We start from the raw sequence: 21,692 nt of genomic DNA, 5'->3' as shown, positions 1-21,692 counted from the left end.
GAACCAGATTCTTGAGTCGGGCCATGTAGAGTCTGATTAACAGAAGAGAATGTATGAGACGTATGAATGTGAATGAGGTAAGAAGTGTGTGCCAAGACCGATTTGTTTGGCGTTCTGTCCTTTCAGCATATCCCTGCGGGATGGTTAGTTAGTTAGGTGGGAGGTTGTCATTATTTGCTGATCAATCTTGTTCCACTTGTTGACCACAAGTGGCTGCTCAAGTGACAATGTTTGCCGGCAGAAAACAATTTAGTGTTAACCAAAACCTCAATATTATGCTGATCATTAAAATGATGGCCAATATTATCTGTTAGTCACATTCAATATTCCACTGCAATATTGTTGCATGTCCAACGATGATGAACACTGTATCAATAGTGAATGTTGATTAGTTTCCGATTGATACATTGTCCCGATACACCACCGTATACACATTGTATCTCCAGTCTCCATTCTCTAGTCTTAGATCCTGCAACTGATGGCCAAATAATGATACAATAATAATAGCCATAGATTGTCTCCCGCTGAGTTGAGAGAAATAGCTCACTAGCGTGGTAATGAAATATCCGGAAATTGGAACTGTCTATGATGATTGTTTCACAATATATGTTTACTGTTTACCTTTACTACACACCTGTGTCCTGTGGCTTTTAGGAGAATAATTTCACTTTGAGCCTATCTTTGGGGATTCTGTATAGAGTCTGTCCGTCTTTTTCAGTAGAGGAAGGAGTGAATATGGGTCTCGAAGAGATCTGATGTTGCAGGAGGGAGGAAATATAGAGGTCGGCAAATCATTACACAGCCGTTGAAATCAAAAAGGAGTCGCAGAAACGACCCATTCTCAACCGTGTACAAATGTTATGCGCCCGTTTGGCGCGTTTCCCGACTATGCACCGATGCCGAAGGGATCAATGACACTAGTTTTTCGGAGCAACTTCCATTGAAATACCTGTAGAATAAAGACGGCATTTCCTCCTGACGCCTGTGCTCTAAAGATTGCCAGCCGTTTGTTGATAAGATAGTGGAATCTTTCCTCCAAACTCCAGACCGGAGGTGGCTGCCAAATTCAACAGCGGGGCGCACTTGCGATTTGTACAGGGACAACAGTTGTTTCCGCAGATATGCAGTATTTGTACAGTGACAACAGTTGTGTCCGCAGATATGCAGTATCTGTATCTGCTTTGTACATTTTCCGTTAAGTAAGAAGGAAAAAATGTTCGACAGAATTATTGTACGACCTTTAGTTATGATCCTTACTATCCAATGTCTAGTAGGAATTTTAAAATTGTTCAGATTTTCTAATCGTCTTGTTTTATTGGGTAGGTTATTATGTATGTTAGCCGCAATGCATTTGAAGTTTCTCTATTCAAATATTTAATTGGTTTTAGGTTTTTATAGGAATTATTTTGTTTTAAGTATTTTTGTGAAATTCATTGTTTTGCTTTTAAATTGACTCAGATGTTTCATTATTCCGTATATTATTCAATGATCAATTAGTAAAGAGCATATCCTTTTCATGTGTAATGACCGAGAGCAAAACAAATTTCAAATTCTCCAAAATAGGGCAATGAGAACAATACTCAGACGAAATAAATATTCAAAAGTAGATAAAATGTCAATGGAACTAAATTGGCTAGCGGTCAAACAGATGTTCACCTTGAACACGATGGTATTTGTACATAAAATAGTAATCAACCTGCTACCCAAATATTTTTCAAATAAAATTGTATACAACAAGGACATACACAAACATGAAACAAGGATGTGCAATGAAATCAATCTACCAAAAAAGGACAAGGCGAATACTCAGAATAGTATACTATATAAAGGGATGAAATACTATAATGCAGTGCCGGAAAACCTAAAGTCTGCCCCGATTGTTATGTAGGAGACACATCAAGCAAGAAAAAATATAGTATATTTATGTGTGGCAAATTAATTAGTAAACTGTAAACTTAAATGTTACTAAAATAAAATTAATAAACAAAAAATAAATATAATAATTACTTTTTTAATTTTTCTAATTTTTTTTAATAAGATAATATATTTCAAAATCATAACTAATTTATAATGAATTATTCCCAATGAGTTTACAAAACGCATTTCGGGAAGAACAACCTTGGATTAAAGACAAGACAACATAAATACAATAAAATAAATGAACGAATAAGTTATTTTAGAGTTCCAAAGAAAAAATGTGTGAGTCATTAATAAAACTGCTGAGGAAATAGCTTTTAAGAGCTTTTGCCAATGTTTTTTTTTCGTTGCCGGAAGTTTTAGATTACTAGGTAATGCGTTATATTGCTTCTGTGTAATGTATTGTAAGAAGTTGATTCCAAATTTAGTCGTGTAAGTAGATGACGATAAGTGTATTTGATTTTGTGATCGTGTGTTGTGCTGGTGTACGTCGGAATTAAAAACTGATTTAGTGTTGGTGTGTAAGGAGTGTCAACTTATTTGTAGAATGGCAGTTGTTATGTTATCCTTTGGCAAAATCGTATATCGTTTTAGGTGTTATTATTTGGATTTGATGTTAATCTTAGTATTAGCATTTGATTTTTTTTTGTATATAGTTATGCTATGTTCATTGTTATCCATGTATTATGTTACACTTACATACATAAATTGACAATATCCTCGGTAAAAGCCCGACAGGGCGTTAATGAATAGTAAATAAATAACTTTTAAGTGGAGTTTGTTAATATTTTTAATATGCCTGCGCTTATGTCTAGGTGCTCAGTATGCTTAATACATAAATGTATGCGCACTGTAATCACGATAATCAGTGTATTTACATTAAAATGTCATCGAAATGGAGCTCGTAATTCTATACAAAATGTTTGAATTAAAAGGAACGGCTGCGCGTCATTAAATTTGAATTTGAGGCCAAAATGCCCAATAAAGTTGCCTCTAAAATCAATAAAAAATAAAATTCTTTAATTTAAATTAAAAAATGTATAATTTTAAACATAAGTATTTGAAAAACTACATATTCGTACTAGATTTTTACTACATATTAAGGTTAAAAAAATATTTTTTAATTTTGGTTTAGTAATATTTTGGCTTCAAATTCAAAATTAAGTTTAATATGAAAAGAGCCGCGCAGTCTTTCCCCTTAAAATGGTGTTCAGTGCTATTTTAAGAAGAAAAAATGATACAATACATGTTATACAATTATGTCAGTTCTTAGCTAGAGTAGAGCTGTCATTGAATATTGATCGATATTTCTGTCAGAGGCAGGCGACACAGTTAACGGACTATCTAAAAGCGATTTACAAACTTCACTGTCACTTAATTCACAAATATCACTGTTTTTCCCAAGAATACGAATGTCGAGAAAGCCTGTTTTGTTCTTTATTCGTTTACTCAAAGATGTCTCGTCACAGTGACAACGAAATAACGGGCGTTGGAAATTTCTTTACTTGGAAATGTTTCGGAAGTTATTGACATTGTTGTGTCACATTAACTCTAACTAGATACCTTAAATTTTCTGTCGATAGCGTCGCTATTGAAAATTTTGTAAATACAAAAAAAATACATATATAAGTAAATTGGTTTGATATATGGCAGTGAGGCATGGAACTGGAGAAACTCATTTCGGGAAAGACAACATTGGATTAAAGACAAGACAACATAAATACATTAAAAAAAATAAACGCATAAGTTATTTTAGAGTTCCAAAGAAAGAATGTGTCAGTCATTAATAAAAATTCTGAGGAAATAGCTTTTAAGAGCTTTTGCCAATGTTTTTTTTTCATTGCCGGAAGTTTTAGATTACTACGTAATGCGTTATATTGCTTCTGTGCAATGAGACTAAACTGAAGGCTGTAGAAATGAGATCCCTGTGGCGTATGTGTGGTAGAACTATGTATGATCGTGTGAGAAACATGAAGCGTAATGAGAAAGATTAAGACAGATACGCTTAGGCGGTTTGGGCATTTAGAATATATGACGCAAATCTGAATAGAAGAGTATGCACTAGACGATGTATGAATGTAAATGAGACAAGGAGGATGTGCAAATACCGAGTTGTTTTACGATCCTTCTTCTATGCCTACCCCTGCTGGGAAACGGCGTGATGGTTAGTTAGTAAGGTACAGGTTTTTCCAATAAGAGGTGTTATTTTGAATAGCCCGTTATTTCAGTAGATGTTGTTATTTAACTGTTATTTTTCGTCATTTGACAAGTAGAAACTACGCCATTAATAAAAATGGAACGAAACACGCTTCAACAATGCAAATTATTAAAATTCACTTGGGTGAATCAAATGCAAATAATCTTGAGTGATAAGGCCCATTTCCACCTCGGTGGCTTCGTCAACAAGCAAAATTGTCGCATCTGGGGCTCGGAAAACCCAAGAGTTATTGTTGAAAAGCCTCTCTATCTTCAGCGCGTGACTGTTTGGTGCGGTTTATGGTCCGGCGGAGTCATCGGACATTAATTTTTCGAAAATGAGGCTGGAGAAACAGTTACGGTGAATGGATCGCTATCGAGAGATGATTAATGATTTTTTATGGCCGGAATTGAATAGTATTGATCTGGACAACGTTAACTTTCAACAAGATGGCGCTACATGCCACAGAAGCAACGAAACCATTGATCTTTTACGATTAAATATCAAAATAACACCTCTTATTGGAAAACCCTGTAGTTAGTTCGTTTTATGTTCCTACTATTGCCGCTTGAATCGTTAAGTTTGTGAAACTGTATAGGGTGAACGCTCCTATAGTCAGCCTGTGCCTATTGTCAGCCTCTTTCATAATTTCGTGAAATAATAAGAAAAATGTGCACTCTATCACCATCTATGAGAATGTTCACGCACTAGTAACTAATGAACCAAACATGGTTTCAAAATGGCGGCTCTAACTTATTTTCTGTCCCTATATTCGACCGTTGCTTTCAAACAAGTGAAGACCTGTCAGACATTCTCCCGCGCGCCATAATAAATTTGCAGTTGACCGCGGTTTCAAAGTAAGAAAAAAAACCCTGAATTTTACTAATATTGTTGAGTTAAGTGTTATTTTATGTTTCTGTGATTATTTTGCCTTGTTTTCAAGCATTCAAATTATGTTTATGATGTTTGATTTTTGCAATGTTGTGGTGGTTGACTTTAGGAACAAATTTTGTTAGAGCATCCTAAAGTCAGCCGGGGGGGCTGTCCTTAGGCCATGTGTAGGTTATTTCAAATATGGAATCTAAGTGTGCAGTAGTGTTCTCTATCTTTACAATGTGATCTTACATACACAAATAAATGCATTAAAATAAAAACACCAAAGGTCAGCCGCCTCATTTTGTTTTGGGGTAGACGTGGCTGACTTTAGGAACTTAATGATCCAAATGTCAGCCATCAACGTGCTAATACAATTTATGGCATGGTGAATGATTTAATGTTGTATTTGAATTCTAGGTAGGTATTCATAAAAACGAAATTCAACATGCCGAAAGAGAAGATCGTCAAACCAAAGGGATATAAAAAACCCCTTCTACAATACGACCGAAGCAAAATTGAAGATGCTCTCCGAGCAATAAGGGGAGATCAAATTAGCATCAGAGAAGCCAGCAGAAAATATGGAGTTCCCAGGGGAACTCTACAAGATCGTCTCCACGGCAGAGTTCCTGATAAAACAAATATGGGTAGAGATGCCACATTAACTAAAGAGGAAGAAGAGTCTTTGGTGCAATGGTTATCCGAATTGGCCAAATGTGGATTTTCAAGAAAGAAGGATGATCTTTTAAACACAGTTCAAAAAATTATGAAGGATGACAAACGCCCAAACCCCTTCACAAATGATAGACCGGGAAGAAAATGGTACGACCTATTTATTAAGAGACATCCAATCTTGAATGAGCGTGTCCCGGAAGGTATAAGTAAGGGTAGAGCGGTTGTTACTGAAGAGTACATACGCAAATGGTTTGATGATCTCAAAAAGTATTTAAGTGACATCAATGCTATAGATCTTTTGGAAGACCCGAGAAGAATACTTAATGGCGATGAAACCAGTTTTAGTGTTTGCCCTAAAACTGGAAAAGTTATCGCACCAAAAGGCTGGAAAAATGTATACGAAATTCAAGCCGGGAATGAAAAAGAAACTATAACGGTATTGTTAGTTTTCACAGCTGCAGGTGACACCTTACAACCGATGGTCGTCTTTCCATATGTTCGACCACCGCGAGATGTAATACAAAGTATGCCCGATGAGTGGTTTCTTGGTCGTTCGGAGACTGGTTGGATGAGGAGTGAAATATTCTTTGAATACGTAGCCAATGCAGTGAATTCTTGGTTGGAGAAAAACTCTGTTCCAAAACCAGTACTCTTGTTAGTAGATGGGCATAAATCCCACCTTACTCTTGAGCTGAGCAAATTCTGCAATGATAATCAAATAATTCTCTATTCATTACCCCCAAACACGACTCACTTGATGCAACCAGCTGACGTCAGCGTTTTCCGGCCTCTTAAAGTCGAATGGCGAAAAACTATTAGAGAATGGCAAGGGAATTCGGAAAATTATAATTCAGTCTTGTCTAAGAGCACCTTTTGTCCATTACTGAACAAAGTACTACAAAAAGATATGACAGATATTATTAAGAATGGGTTTAGAAAATGTGGGCTGTTCCCTTTTAACCCGGATGCCGTTGACTACACTAAGTGTATTCAAAATACATTAGAGCGTGCAGAAAATACCAACAGAATTGAACAATTAACCACTCCAAAAGATGCGGTTACTTTTAACAGACAAGAAATAATAACAGCACAAAACGTCATCAAAAGCATAAAAAAACAATTAGAGGATGAGAACATAGATGCACTCCGTGTTATCGAAATTATCGAAGCTTCTTTTATTGAAGCAGACAATCGTGTTGTCACTATTGGAAACTACGTTTTAAATTCCAAATGTGTTCTGGAACCAGATGCTGACCCTCAACCCTCAACTTCAGGCTATGAAGCAAATGAATTACAAATTAGTGATTGCATAGTAAATTGCGACCAAGAAGATGCTCAAAATAATTTATTTTTGTCTATTCCTGATGATGATTTTGAATCACTGGACATGACAAATCATTCCAATTTCTCTCTCCACTCAAGCCCTACCTCAATTATTACTAAGTCTGTAAATACACCACCGCCGGTGCCTGCAACAACACCTTTGTCGTGCGTAACCAACAAAATTAAAAGCGGAATATCTCCCTCCTTCAGCAATCACTTGTTCACTCCAAAATGTTTGCAATTTGGAAAAAGAAAATTGAAACCAGGAGAACCGATGCCGATGGCAATTTCGTCTGATGCTTGGAAGAATTACATGGCCAAAAAAGAAGATATAAAACAGGCACTAGTAAAAAAGAGGATTGAAAGGCAAGAAGCAATAAAAAAAAGAAAAGAAGAACAGGCTACAAAAATAGAAGAACGAACGAAAAGAAGGGAAGAACAAATGAAACGAAAAGCAAACACTGACAAATACAAGAACCTAGGACGAAAAACTGGAGAAACCAATAAGAAATTAAATGTAACATCTACTCAATCTAAAATTTCAAGCACTGGATGTGAAGAAGAATTACACAGTGATGTAGTAGATGATGATCTGAAAAAATCTAAAATTTCATGCACTGGATGTGAAGAAGAATAATTAATCAGTGATGTAGAAGACGATGATCTGAAAAATGTTGGTTGTGACATCTGTCCAAGATGGTATCACCTCAAGTGTACCCAAAAACGGGGTATACCTTATGCGGAAGTTGCTTCTAAAGAATTTACTTGCCATATTTGTCTGCTTACTATGTAGATATAAATAAAATTGCTACTATTGAATACCTATTTTTTTAATTTCACGTCATATGTAATAATTTAAAACCCTCAGCCGTCGACTAGGCTGACTTAAGGAACTCGAAAGGCTGGAGATAGGCACATGGTGGCTGACTTTGGGTGATTTTGGCATTTAATTTTTGAAAGGCCTTTAAATCATTTTCATTGAAACAAATACATTTCCAATAATGATAAGTGAATAGTCTGTTCTTTGAACTATAATAAGGTGTAATTGTTAGAAACATAAACGCTATTTACTACTTTTTAAACTGTAATAAATCAAGTAAAAATCTTAAGAGGCTGACCTTTGGGACATTCACCTAGCACACATTAATTGATATTTTGGATTAGTTACGATAAATCACAACAAATAGATCTATAGTTGCTTGTGAAGTCGTGCACTGTATCGTAGGACTAGTTCACGGTAAAAGGGAACTGCGGACAGGTAATCCAAACTAATTAAAACCAGTTTGACGCGTACTCGCGACACTATTGACGTGCACAAATACATTTTATAAGAGTGAGTTTTTTTTAAATGATTTAACTGTTACTATCTGTTTTAGAGTGTGAAACTTGTGCTAATATTTTTATCTTTTACCATTTCAGATTAACAAGTGAGTGCTTCCTACAAACCTATCTAGTGCCAAATTTTAACTTAGTTGACAAAGTAACAAATAACAATAGTGTTTTCGTGATGTAGTTTTCAAAGTTCTAGGATTTGATAGATATTGAAAAAAAGAAATTAGAAAAAAATAATCTTACATTACAGTTCCCTGAAGACCCCCAAACAAAAAAAATGTAAAAGAGAATTTAAAACAATTGTTTCAAGTGAGTCGATCTTAGGATATGATTAATTAAAATCGAAGTATCTTGGGATAAAGTGAGTTATTCTTCGTTAGCTCATGGCTTGGTAGTTTGCGTAGGACAGACAGAGTTAAAGAGAAAAAGATTGCCACATTCTTCCCAAATTAATTGTTTAAAAACCAAAGTGCATGAATTGTTAGACATGATTAAGTAAAAACGAAGTAAAGACAAGTGCGTTTTTTCAAGTGGGGTTGGCTTAGAGCCTGGTGGTTTATTCGAAAAGGACAGAATTAAAGTGAAAACAGAGTGCTGAAATAATTATAGTCGGTCCATGGGAAGTCTGACGCCCTCGGCCTGGGCGGCCCGGGCAGGCAGCCAGCGCGATGGGCGCGCCCCAGTAGTGCCCCGCTGCATGGGATGGAGGGTGTGGGCGCGTGACGCAGCCCGGAGGCGCCCCCGCCTTGCGGCGTGAAGGGCGGGGGCGGGGCGCGCATGTCGCACGCCAGGCGGCTTGTGCAGGCTCTGCGGGGCAGGGCTTCCTGCGCGAGCCTCGTCAACGCCTCCTCGGACAGGCAGGTCAGTCGAACAAACTAACTATTATAATTGTTATTGTTTTTTCTTCATTCATTAATTCATTTATTGAATCATTCATTCATGAATCCATTAAGTAATTAATTATTTCATTGATTAATTGATTAATTCATTTATTAAATGATAAATTAATTCATTTATAAAATGATTAATTAATTCATTTATTAAATGATTAATTAATTCATTTATAAAATGATTAATTATTTCATTTATAAAATGATTAATTAATTCATTTATAAAATCATTAATTCATTTATTTTCATTAATTCATGAATGAATTATTTTGAATGGATTAATTGACTATTAGATTAATTAATTCATTTATTGATTCATTAATTCATAAATTTATTCATTCATCCTATCAATCAAAGGCCCAATTAACCTCTGATAAGCTGAGCGTACTGTGCAGGGCCCTACATTAATTGTACAGGGATTGATCCTGTGACCCTGTGCAAGTCGCAAGTGCACCCCACTGTTGAATTTGGCAGCCACCTCTGGTATGGAGCCCCAAAATACCTTTTAAACCCTTGACTCTGCAGACACCAGCGGTCCGTTTGATAGATTCCCCCTCTTAACAAACGGATTGCAATTCTTAGAGCACAGACATTAGGTAGGTATGCTATGAATATTCTACCGGTATTACACTGGAAGATGCTCCGAGGAACTAGCGTCATTGATCCACTCGGCATAGTCACCCACCAGTGCATAGTCGGGAAACACGCCAAACGCACATATGTACGCGGTTATCATTTGTCACATGAGAACGGGTCGCTTCTTCGTTCTTAAGTTCAACAGTTCGTATTTCCACCCTCCATGTACACTCATTAGTCTCCTCAAAAAGATCCCCCACGCAGCATCGCCAAAGATGACATAGGCCTTGAGGGATTTTTTTAACATTAACTTCGCACAGGGCCTCCGATCAATCAATCATTCATTCATTCTTTTTCATTTCCATACCATAACACACAGTTTACAGGTAAACAAAAAATGATAAGTACCAGTTATTAAAAAATGTTCGTAATATAAAAAATGGAAGTTATTAATAAAAATTGTATGCGTATGTTAATTGTAATACGTTTGTGAACACTTTACTAGGATAATCTGTGCGGAGTTTCAATGGTTTCGTTGCTTGTGTGGCACGTAGCACCGTCTTGTTGAAAGTAAACGTTGTCCAGATCAATACCATCCAATTCCAGCCATAAAAAATCATTAATCATCTCTCGATAGCGCAATCCATTCACCGTAACTATTGCTCCAGCCTCATTTTCGAAAAAGTAAGGTCCAATGACTCAGCCGGACCATAAACCACACCAAACAGTTACACGTTGAGGATAGAAAGGCTTTTTTACAATAACTCTTGGGTTTTCCGAGCCCCAAATGCGAAAATTTTGGTTGTTGACGAAGCCACCGAGGTGGAAATGGGCCTCGTCACTCAAGATGATTTGCATTTGATTCACTCAAGTGAATTTTAATAATTTAAATGCGTTGTTGAGCGTGTATCGTCATTTTTATTAATGGCGTAGTTTCTTCTTACTTGTCCAATGACATTTCGGTAGATGTTACTTCAAAAGTAACATCTACCGAAATAGCGGGCTATTCAAAATAACACCTCTTATTGGAAAAACCTGTATATTATCTTAGGTTGATTAGCAGTTAAAGCATGTCATAATAATATAGACATAGTAATAATGGGAACAACCTAGTGAAAAGAAAATAAAATGATATTACATGAAGTGATCTTAATGAAGCTATTAAGAAGAAAATAAAAATTATTTTTGAATATTTACAATTTATTTAATCAGTAATAATAATCTTTTCAAAGCAGATCTCTTTATAAAATTTAAGTATAAAGGTGTTTTTAATTTTACACGGCCTATAAACAACAGTTAATGATACAAACATGTTTTTTTTCTTTAACATTAGCTCCACACATGTCATCTTTAAGGATGCTGTGTGTTCTGGGAAGAAAAATGGTATGGGGGTCAGTATGAATTCATTTTTCAAAGGGTCTCTCCAAACCGGCCTCACGTGATGAACCCGGGCACTCCAAGTCACCAAACATTGCAATCAACTCGGGGTGACTTATGGCAGAGGTTTCAACTATCCAATAAATAGATCCCGGGGCGGCCGTACCCATTCCCGCCTCCCAAATTTCCTCACTCACTCTTTCCAACACTTGTATATACATAAATGTGAATTAACTTTAAAAAACTATAAATTTTATATATCCACCTAATGGTATATTATTAATTCATAATAGATGGAAAATTATCTCCGGGAATAATCATCAATTATCCCGGAGTAAACAGTTCTCAGTTTGTTCAGGAAATTAGGCAAAATATTCCAGAAATAGGATCGTAGATTAAGCATGAATCTCCGCTTTGTCCGGGAGATTATAATTCAAAATCAAAGTCAGCAATATTGTTATCAAAGAACATTAAACTTGTAATAATTGAAGAAACTGTTTAACATTGAAAACTTCTGCTTCATATCTTGAACTAAAATTTTAAAAATATATTTGTACATAAATACGAACCATAAATATTGGGCAAAAAGGCCGTACTAGCAGCCAAAAACATAATATATGATTCAATTAAGATTTATGAAATAATTTGACAACAAATCTTATATTTGTCACACAACATTAAATATATTTTTTCCAGGGATTACTATATTCTTAAAAAAAAAGTTCGCTTAATAACTTCAGATATCTTTTATTTTAAGATGAAAAATATTAAGGTTCTGTTTAAATTGTCACAAAAGACCTTTGTTTAATTACGTTAGCATATTGATTTAATTAAAAAAAATACAGGGTAATAAAATAAAATACTTTTTTGTTTTAAAACCACGATATTTATTAATTTCAGAACCGACCGGTTTCGCTTTACTTAAGCATCATCAGGGTACAAATTAATACTAAACAAGAAATACATAATGTGTGTATATATATAACAAAATATAGAGGGAGACAACATGATACAAATATAAGCAACACAAAGACGGTCATAAAATACATTAACATAAGTGCACAAGTAATGGAAAAACCGCTAGATAATTATGTAGACTAATGGGTTATATCAATAAATCGGGAGAAACAAAGCATCAACTGGCATGGTGGTAAGGAGGTAAGGAGAACTGGGATTTTTTTATGGGTTTATTGGAAACAGACCTAATATTGGACTACTTGATATGTCTAATTGATTATTAAGTATCTGACTTTTGGTTTTTACAGCTTTTTTAATTTCTAGTGCCTCTAAGTTGTTTAGTCTGTTACCATGCCCGTTTTTATGTAAGATGTTAGCACCGGTGCTATGACAGAATGTATGATCTTTATCGATCAAATGATTTGCGAATTCGGAAAACCCGTTATTATTGAGGCAACGAAGATGCTCCTTTATCCTAATATTAACATTACGTGATGTCTTACCGATATAGAAAGCCGAACAATTATTGCAATTTAATTTATAAATCCCCGAATGACTTAATTTATCGTCCTTATCTTTAGAATTAATTAGAAATTTACCTATATTGTTATTAGTATAAAAGGCCGGTTTGACTTCAGAAGGAAGGTTTTTTACACTTAAGGTAGAAAAGTGATTAATAAATAAAATTCGCCGCCATTGATAATTAATATTATTATCATTGATTTGAGGACAAGGACTAGCAAAGAGGAAGCGATTAATGGCTATTTGTTTTAGCTTTTTATTTAAGATTAAATCTATAAAATTTGATTCATAGCCATTATTTACTGCTATGTTTTTAATTAGTTTTAGTTCACTATCAAAATTACTATCGGACATTGGAATTGTGACTAAACGATGGACCATTGAATGGAATGCGGAGTGCTTATGTGAAATAGGGTGATTGGAGGTGCTGTGTATGACAACGTCAGTATAGGAGGGTTTACGAAAAATGTTAAAATTAATTCTGTTATTAACGATCGATAAGGTAAGGTCTAAAAAATTTAAGGTTGAATTTATGCCTATTTCTAATGTGAATTTAATCTTATTATGAAAAGAGTTTATAAGTTTGAGGAAGGAATTCAGTTGACGCTTAGTCCCTGTCCATATACACAAAACATCATCAACGTATCTTTTCCAGTACAAGACATTTTTAATAAGATGTGAGGTACTAGATAAAATTTTATTTTCTAAGTTATCCATGAATATATCAGCAATCAGAGGACTGGTAGGGCTCCCCATAGCTAGGCCGTCACGTTGCTGATATATAACATTATTAAATTGAAAATAATTTTGATTCAGGCATATATTAAACAAGGAAGTTAAATCTTTTATAAAATCTATAGAGAGATCGGAACTATTTAATAAATCAGAAATTAAACATTTACTCTCTTCTATGGGAACATTGGGGAACAAATTTACAACGTCAAAAGAAATTAGTGTAGAATTACTAGGGAGAATCATATCTTTCAATTCTTCTACTAATGAAAAAGAGTTTTTAAGGGTATGTTTAGGGGAAAAAACATTGGTATTTTGAAACAAATTAGTAATAACGGATGATATTTTAAAATTTGGGGCGTTACAACATGAAACTACTGGCCTAACGGGGCCATTATTCTTGTGTATTTTAAGGAACCCATATAATTTAGGAGTTTTGGGATTTTTAGTTAAAAATTTAACTTTGTGATATGATTCATCTTTGAATATTTTAGTTTTACATGCTTGAAGTGTTTGTTTCACATTTTCTTGGAACTTATTGGTTGGGTCTTTCGCAAGTATTGCGAAATTGTCACTGTCAATGAAGTCCGCCACTTTAGAATTATATTCATTTCGAGGGAGTATGATCACTGTATTCCCCTTGTCCGCTTTCGTGAGGATCAAATCTTCATCCGTTAGTTTGGCACGAATATTCTTCACTATAGTCAACTCAGGATTTGGGTTAGGTTTAAATTTAGGTATTATTTTTTGTAAAGTTTCAGCACTTTTGTAACAGAATTTTTTCGGTTTACCACATAGAGCTGTGTCTATATCCACTGCTACCTCTTCTATTGCCGCATTAAAATTATTATTCGAGTATTTAAGGTTATATTTTAATCCCTTTGCCAATAGGGATATCTCCTCAGGAAGAAAATGTACAGAAGACAGGTTCTGTACACGGTCAAAAAATGTATGGACCGACTCCGGGTTACTAATATTAATATCTGGATTATTTATACGGCACAAGTTCTTGAGTTTTTTATTTACTGTATTAAGTTTATTAAAAGATTTAACTGACACTAGGTATCTCACTTTGTCGTCAAATAAGTCCCATTCGACTGGGTGCAACTCATACACTAGTTCAGTATGTAATAGTTTTAAATTAAGTTTGATATTATTACGTCGTTTGTATTCACATTTTAGATCCTCTTTCAACCACGCCAATTTAGCTTTATACATGGAAGATTGAGGAATTAATGATTGATTTTTGGCGCTTTTGAACTGCGCATTTAAATAGTTAGGAAACACTTTCATTTTTATGCACTGTTTGAAAAAGTATATATTAATACACATCACTTTGTACTTGATTGAAAAGTTTTTATACATTTTTGCTTTTTCGGCCGTACACGCCAATTTAATATTATTGTAGAAAGCAATCACTTTGTGGTTTGACATATTTAATAAAATAAAATACTTTTTTGTTTTAAAACCACGATATTTATTAATTTCAGAACCGACCGGTTTCGCTTTACTTAAGCATCATCAGGGTACAAATTAATACTAAACAAGAAATACATAATGTGTGTATATATATAACAAAATATAGAGGGAGACAACATGATACAAATATAAGCAACACAAAGACGGTCATAAAATACATTAACATAAGTGCACAAGTAATGGAAAAACCGCTAGATAATTATGTAGACTAATGGGTTATATCAATAAATCGGGAGAAACAAAGCATCAACTGGCATGGTGGTAAGGAGGTAAGGAGAACTGGGATTTTTTTATGGGTTTATTGGAAACAGACCTAATATTGGACTACTTGATATGTCTAATTGATTATTAAGTATCTGACTTTTGGTTTTTACAGCTTTTTTAATTTCTAGTGCCTCTAAGTTGTTTAGTCTGTTACCATGCCCGTTTTTATGTAAGATGTTAGCACCGGTGCTATGACAGAATGTATGATCTTTATCGATCAAATGATTTGCGAATTCGGAAAACCCGTTATTATTGAGGCAACGAAGATGCTCCTTTATCCTAATATTAACATTACGTGATGTCTTACCGATATAGAAAGCCGAACAATTATTGCAATTTAATTTATAAATCCCCGAATGACTTAATTTATCGTCCTTATCTTTAGAATTAATTAGAAATTTACCTATATTGTTATTAGTATAAAAGGCCGGTTTGACTTCAGAAGGAAGGTTTTTTACACTTAAGGTAGAAAAGTGATTAATAAATAAAATTCGCCGCCATTGATAATTAATATTATTATCATTGATTTGAGGACAAGGACTAGCAAAGAGGAAGCGATTAATGGCTATTTGTTTTAGCTTTTTATTTAAGATTAAATCTATAAAATTTGATTCATAGCCATTATTTACTGCTATGTTTTTAATTAGTTTTAGTTCACTATCAAAATTACTATCGGACATTGGAATTGTGACTAAACGATGGACCATTGAATGGAATGCGGAGTGCTTATGTGAAATAGGGTGATTGGAGGTGCTGTGTATGACAACGTCAGTATAGGAGGGTTTACGAAAAATGTTAAAATTAATTCTGTTATTAACGATCGATAAGGTAAGGTCTAAAAAATTTAAGGTTGAATTTATGCCTATTTCTAATGTGAATTTAATCTTATTATGAAAAGAGTTTATAAGTTTGAGGAAGGAATTCAGTTGACGCTTAGTCCCTGTCCATATACACAAAACATCATCAACGTATCTTTTCCAGTACAAGACATTTTTAATAAGATGTGAGGTACTAGATAAAATTTTATTTTCTAAGTTATCCATGAATATATCAGCAATCAGAGGACTGGTAGGGCTCCCCATAGCTAGGCCGTCACGTTGCTGATATATAACATTATTAAATTGAAAATAATTTTGATTCAGGCATATATTAAACAAGGAAGTTAAATCTTTTATAAAATCTATAGAGAGATCGGAACTATTTAATAAATCAGAAATTAAACATTTACTCTCTTCTATGGGAACATTGGGGAACAAATTTACAACGTCAAAAGAAATTAGTGTAGAATTACTAGGGAGAATCATATCTTTCAATTCTTCTACTAATGAAAAAGAGTTTTTAAGGGTATGTTTAGGGGAAAAAACATTGGTATTTTGAAACAAATTAGTAATAACGGATGATATTTTAAAATTTGGGGCGTTACAACATGAAACTACTGGCCTAACGGGGCCATTATTCTTGTGTATTTTAAGGAACCCATATAATTTAGGAGTTTTGGGATTTTTAGTTAAAAATTTAACTTTGTGATATGATTCATCTTTGAATATTTTAGTTTTACATGCTTGAAGTGTTTGTTTCACATTTTCTTGGAACTTATTGGTTGGGTCTTTCGCAAGTATTGCGAAATTGTCACTGTCAATGAAGTCCGCCACTTTAGAATTATATTCATTTCGAGGGAGTATGATCACTGTATTCCCCTTGTCCGCTTTCGTGAGGATCAAATCTTCATCCGTTAGTTTGGCACGAATATTCTTCACTATAGTCAACTCAGGATTTGGGTTAGGTTTAAATTTAGGTATTATTTTTTGTAAAGTTTCAGCACTTTTGTAACAGAATTTTTTCGGTTTACCACATAGAGCTGTGTCTATATCCACTGCTACCTCTTCTATTGCCGCATTAAAATTATTATTCGAGTATTTAAGGTTATATTTTAATCCCTTTGCCAATAGGGATATCTCCTCAGGAAGAAAATGTACAGAAGACAGGTTCTGTACACGGTCAAAAAATGTATGGACCGACTCCGGGTTACTAATATTAATATCTGGATTATTTATACGGCACAAGTTCTTGAGTTTTTTATTTACTGTATTAAGTTTATTAAAAGATTTAACTGACACTAGGTATCTCACTTTGTCGTCAAATAAGTCCCATTCGACTGGGTGCAACTCATACACTAGTTCAGTATGTAATAGTTTTAAATTAAGTTTGATATTATTACGTCGTTTGTATTCACATTTTAGATCCTCTTTCAACCACGCCAATTTAGCTTTATACATGGAAGATTGAGGAATTAATGATTGATTTTTGGCGCTTTTGAACTGCGCATTTAAATAGTTAGGAAACACTTTCATTTTTATGCACTGTTTGAAAAAGTATATATTAATACACGTCACTTTGTACTTGATTGAAAAGTTTTTATACATTTTTGCTTTTTCGGCCGTACACGCCAATTTAATATTATTGTAGAAAGCAATCACTTTGTGGTTTGACATATTTAATAAAATAAAATACTTTTTTGTTTTAAAACCACGATATTTATTAATTTCAGAACCGACCGGTTTCGCTTTACTTAAGCATCATCAGGGTACAAATTAATACTAAACAAGAAATACATAATGTGTGTATATATATAACAAAATATAGAGGGAGACAACATGATACAAATATAAGCAACACAAAGACGGTCATAAAATACATTAACATAAGTGCACAAGTAATGGAAAAACCGCTAGATAATTATGTAGACTAATGGTGAAGACTGGTGAAGAGAATGGGAAGAGAGGAGAACTGGGAAGAGAATGGTGAAGACTAACTATAGTGAAGAATATTCGTGCCAAACTAACGGATGAAGATTTGATCCTCACGAAAGCGGACAAGGGGAATACAGTGATCATACTCCCTCGAAATGAATATAATTCTAAAGTGGCGGACTTCATTGACAGTGACAATTTCGCAATACTTGCGAAAGACCCAACCAATAAGTTCCAAGAAAATGTGAAACAAACACTTCAAGCATGTAAAACTAAAATATTCAAAGATGAATCATATCACAAAGTTAAATTTTTAACTAAAAATCCCAAAACTCCTAAATTATATGGGTTCCTTAAAATACACAAGAATAATGGCCCCGTTAGGCCAGTAGTTTCATGTTGTAACGCCCCAAATTTTAAAATATCATCCGTTATTACTAATTTGTTTCAAAATACCAATGTTTTTTCCCCTAAACATACCCTTAAAAACTCTTTTTCATTAGTAGAAGAATTGAAAGATATGATTCTCCCTAGTAATTCTACACTAATTTCTTTTGACGTTGTAAATTTGTTCCCCAATGTTCCCATAGAAGAGAGTAAATGTTTAATTTCTGATTTATTAAATAGTTCCGATCTCTCTATAGATTTTATAAAAGATTTAACTTCCTTGTTTAATATATGCCTGAATCAAAATTATTTTCAATTTAATAATGTTATATATCAGCAACGTGACGGCCTAGCTATGGGGAGCCCTACCAGTCCTCTGATTGCTGATATATTCATGGATAACTTAGAAAATAAAATTTTATCTAGTACCTCACATCTTATTAAAAATGTCTTGTACTGGAAAAGATACGTTGATGATGTTTTGTGTATATGGACAGGGACTAAGCGTCAACTGAATTCCTTCCTCAAACTTATAAACTCTTTTCATAATAAGATTAAATTCACATTAGAAATAGGCATAAATTCAACCTTAAATTTTTAGACCTTACCTTATCGATCGTTAATAACAGAATTAATTTTAACATTTTTCGTAAACCCTCCTATACTGACGTTGTCATACACAGCACCTCCAATCACCCTATTTCACATAAGCACTCCGCATTCCATTCAATGGTCCATCGTTTAGTCACAATTCCAATGTCCGATAGTAATTTTGATAGTGAACTAAAACTAATTAAAAACATAGCAGTAAATAATGGCTATGAATCAAATTTTATAGATTTAATCTTAAATAAAAAGCTAAAACAAATAGCCATTAATCGCTTCCTCTTTGCTAGTCCTTGTCCTCAAATCAATGATAATAATATTAATTATCAATGGCGGCGAATTTTATTTATTAATCACTTTTCTACCTTAAGTGTAAAAAACCTTCCTTCTGAAGTCAAACCGGCCTTTTATACTAATAACAATATAGGTAAATTTCTAATTAATTCTAAAGATAAGGACGATAAATTAAGTCATTCGGGGATTTATAAATTAAATTGCAATAATTGTTCGGCTTTCTATATCGGTAAGACATCACGTAATGTTAATATTAGGATAAAGGAGCATCTTCGTTGCCTCAATAATAACGGGTTTTCCGAATTCGCAAATCATTTGATCGATAAAGATCATACATTCTGTCATAGCACCGGTGCTAACATCTTACATAAAAACGGGCATGGTAACAGACTAAACAACTTAGAGGCACTAGAAATTAAAAAAGCTGTAAAAACCAAAAGTCAGATACTTAATAATCAATTAGACATATCAAGTAGTCCAATATTAGGTCTGTTTCCAATAAACCCATAAAAAAATCCCAGTTCTCCTTACCTCCTTACCACCATGCCAGTTGATGCTTTGTTTCTCCCGATTTATTGATATAACCCATTAGTCTACATAATTATCTAGCGGTTTTTCCATTACTTGTGCACTTATGTTAATGTATTTTATGACCGTCTTTGTGTTGCTTATATTTGTATCATGTTGTCTCCCTCTATATTTTGTTATATATATACACACATTATGTATTTCTTGTTTAGTATTAATTTGTACCCTGATGATGCTTAAGTAAAGCGAAACCGGTCGGTTCTGAAATTAATAAATATCGTGGTTTTAAAACAAAAAAGTATTTTATTTTATTAAATATGTCAAACCACAAAGTGATTGCTTTCTACAATAATATAAAATACAGGGTTTTCCAATAAGAGGTGTTATTTTGAATAGCCCGTTATTTCGGTAGATGTTACTTTTGAAGCTGTCATTTTTTGACATTTGACAAGTAGAAACTACGTCATTGATAAAAATGGAACAATACACGCTTCAACAACGCATTGAAATTATTAAAATTCACTTGAGTGAATCTAATGCAAATCATCTTGAGTGATGAGGCCCATTTCCACCTCGGTGGCTTCGTCAACAAGCAAAATTGTCGCATCTGGGGCTCGGAAAACCCAAGAATTATTGTTGAAAAGCCTCTCTATCCTCAACGCGTGACTGTTTGGTGCGATTTATGGTCCGGCAAAATCATTGGACCTTACTTTTTCGAAAATGAGACTGGAGCAACAGTTACGGTGAATGGATTGCGCTATCAAGAGATGATTAATGATTTTTCATAACCGGAATTAGATGGTATTGATCTGGACATTGTTTACTTCAGCAAAACGACGCTACGTGCCACATAAGCAACGAAACCATTGATTTTTTTACGATTGAATATCAAAATAACACCTCTTATTGGAAAATCCTGTATATTAACCGACAAAACACGATGACTTTTATAGCAGGATGATACAAATATGTAAGTTCTTTTACATATATCTACCATTATTGCGACGAAAAGCTTATCAACTAAAAACTTAGGTGAGCAAATTGATATATACATAAATTTCTATTAACAAATACTTTTGTATTCAACTCCAGTTGAGCTTGAAACAAATTACACAAATTTCTCAATACAACAATTTAGTTGGTACAACATCGGTTAAAATTTAGTGAAACGACGCACGCAGTATGCAGTCCATGTGATAGGGGGCTGGGGAAAAATGTAAACCATTGGTACATTCTGTAACTACTTCGCAACCTAAATGTTTAAATGCTCATGTTAGTACTTAGATTAAAGAAATGTATCGGACCAAGAAGCGTAAAATTTTGGTCCAAGGTGGCCATAAATTAAAATTTCGAAGAAGGGATGTTTAAAATTTTTTTAACGATTCATCAAATTTCGAAGTTGATTTTAAAGTTCTGTGAAGGTTATATTTATGTTCTGTTATTATATCATAATTGGCCAGTTGTTTAAAAAAGCTAAAATAATAACAGAACTTGAATAGAATCTTCACAGATCTTGAAAATCACCTTTGAAATTTGATGAATTGTTTAAATTTTGTGGAACAATCCGTCCTAATAGTTTTTTTTATTATTGTATCATGTGTGTGTTGTATGTATTTGTTTTACATTTTGGAGGCCCTATACCTAATGATTATAGGTAATATTTCTTTACTACTGATTTTCTGCCAGGTTCATGGTCTGGAGCGAATATTTCACAAATTATTATAAGCAATAATTAGTTAAGACTTTTCTTTACTTTTTTGGGGATCAATGGTGTGAGGCACGAAATGAAAGGCGATGACGTAGGACAGATGTTGAATACTCCGGTTGCTGCGATGGTGTGGTGGTCAAACGCGGGTCAGTGAGTCGACGCCGGGCGCTGGTGACCGGGACTCGATGACTGTCTGGCACTGGCGATCTGGGGAATCCATACTCCAGTGCTGACGGAAGGCCGAAGGTGCGGCGGACCTTGTAGGCAGTTGAGCGGGAGCGGCGTAGACCAGTGAGGATGCTGCG

The sequence above is a fragment of the Hesperophylax consimilis genome, chromosome 26, assembly GCF_061612785.1.
Source record: "Hesperophylax consimilis isolate HC1 chromosome 26, BYU_Hcon_1.0, whole genome shotgun sequence".
NCBI classification, from domain to species: Eukaryota; Metazoa; Arthropoda; class Insecta; order Trichoptera; family Limnephilidae; genus Hesperophylax; species Hesperophylax consimilis.
Note: the sequence above shows the minus strand (reverse complement) of the source record.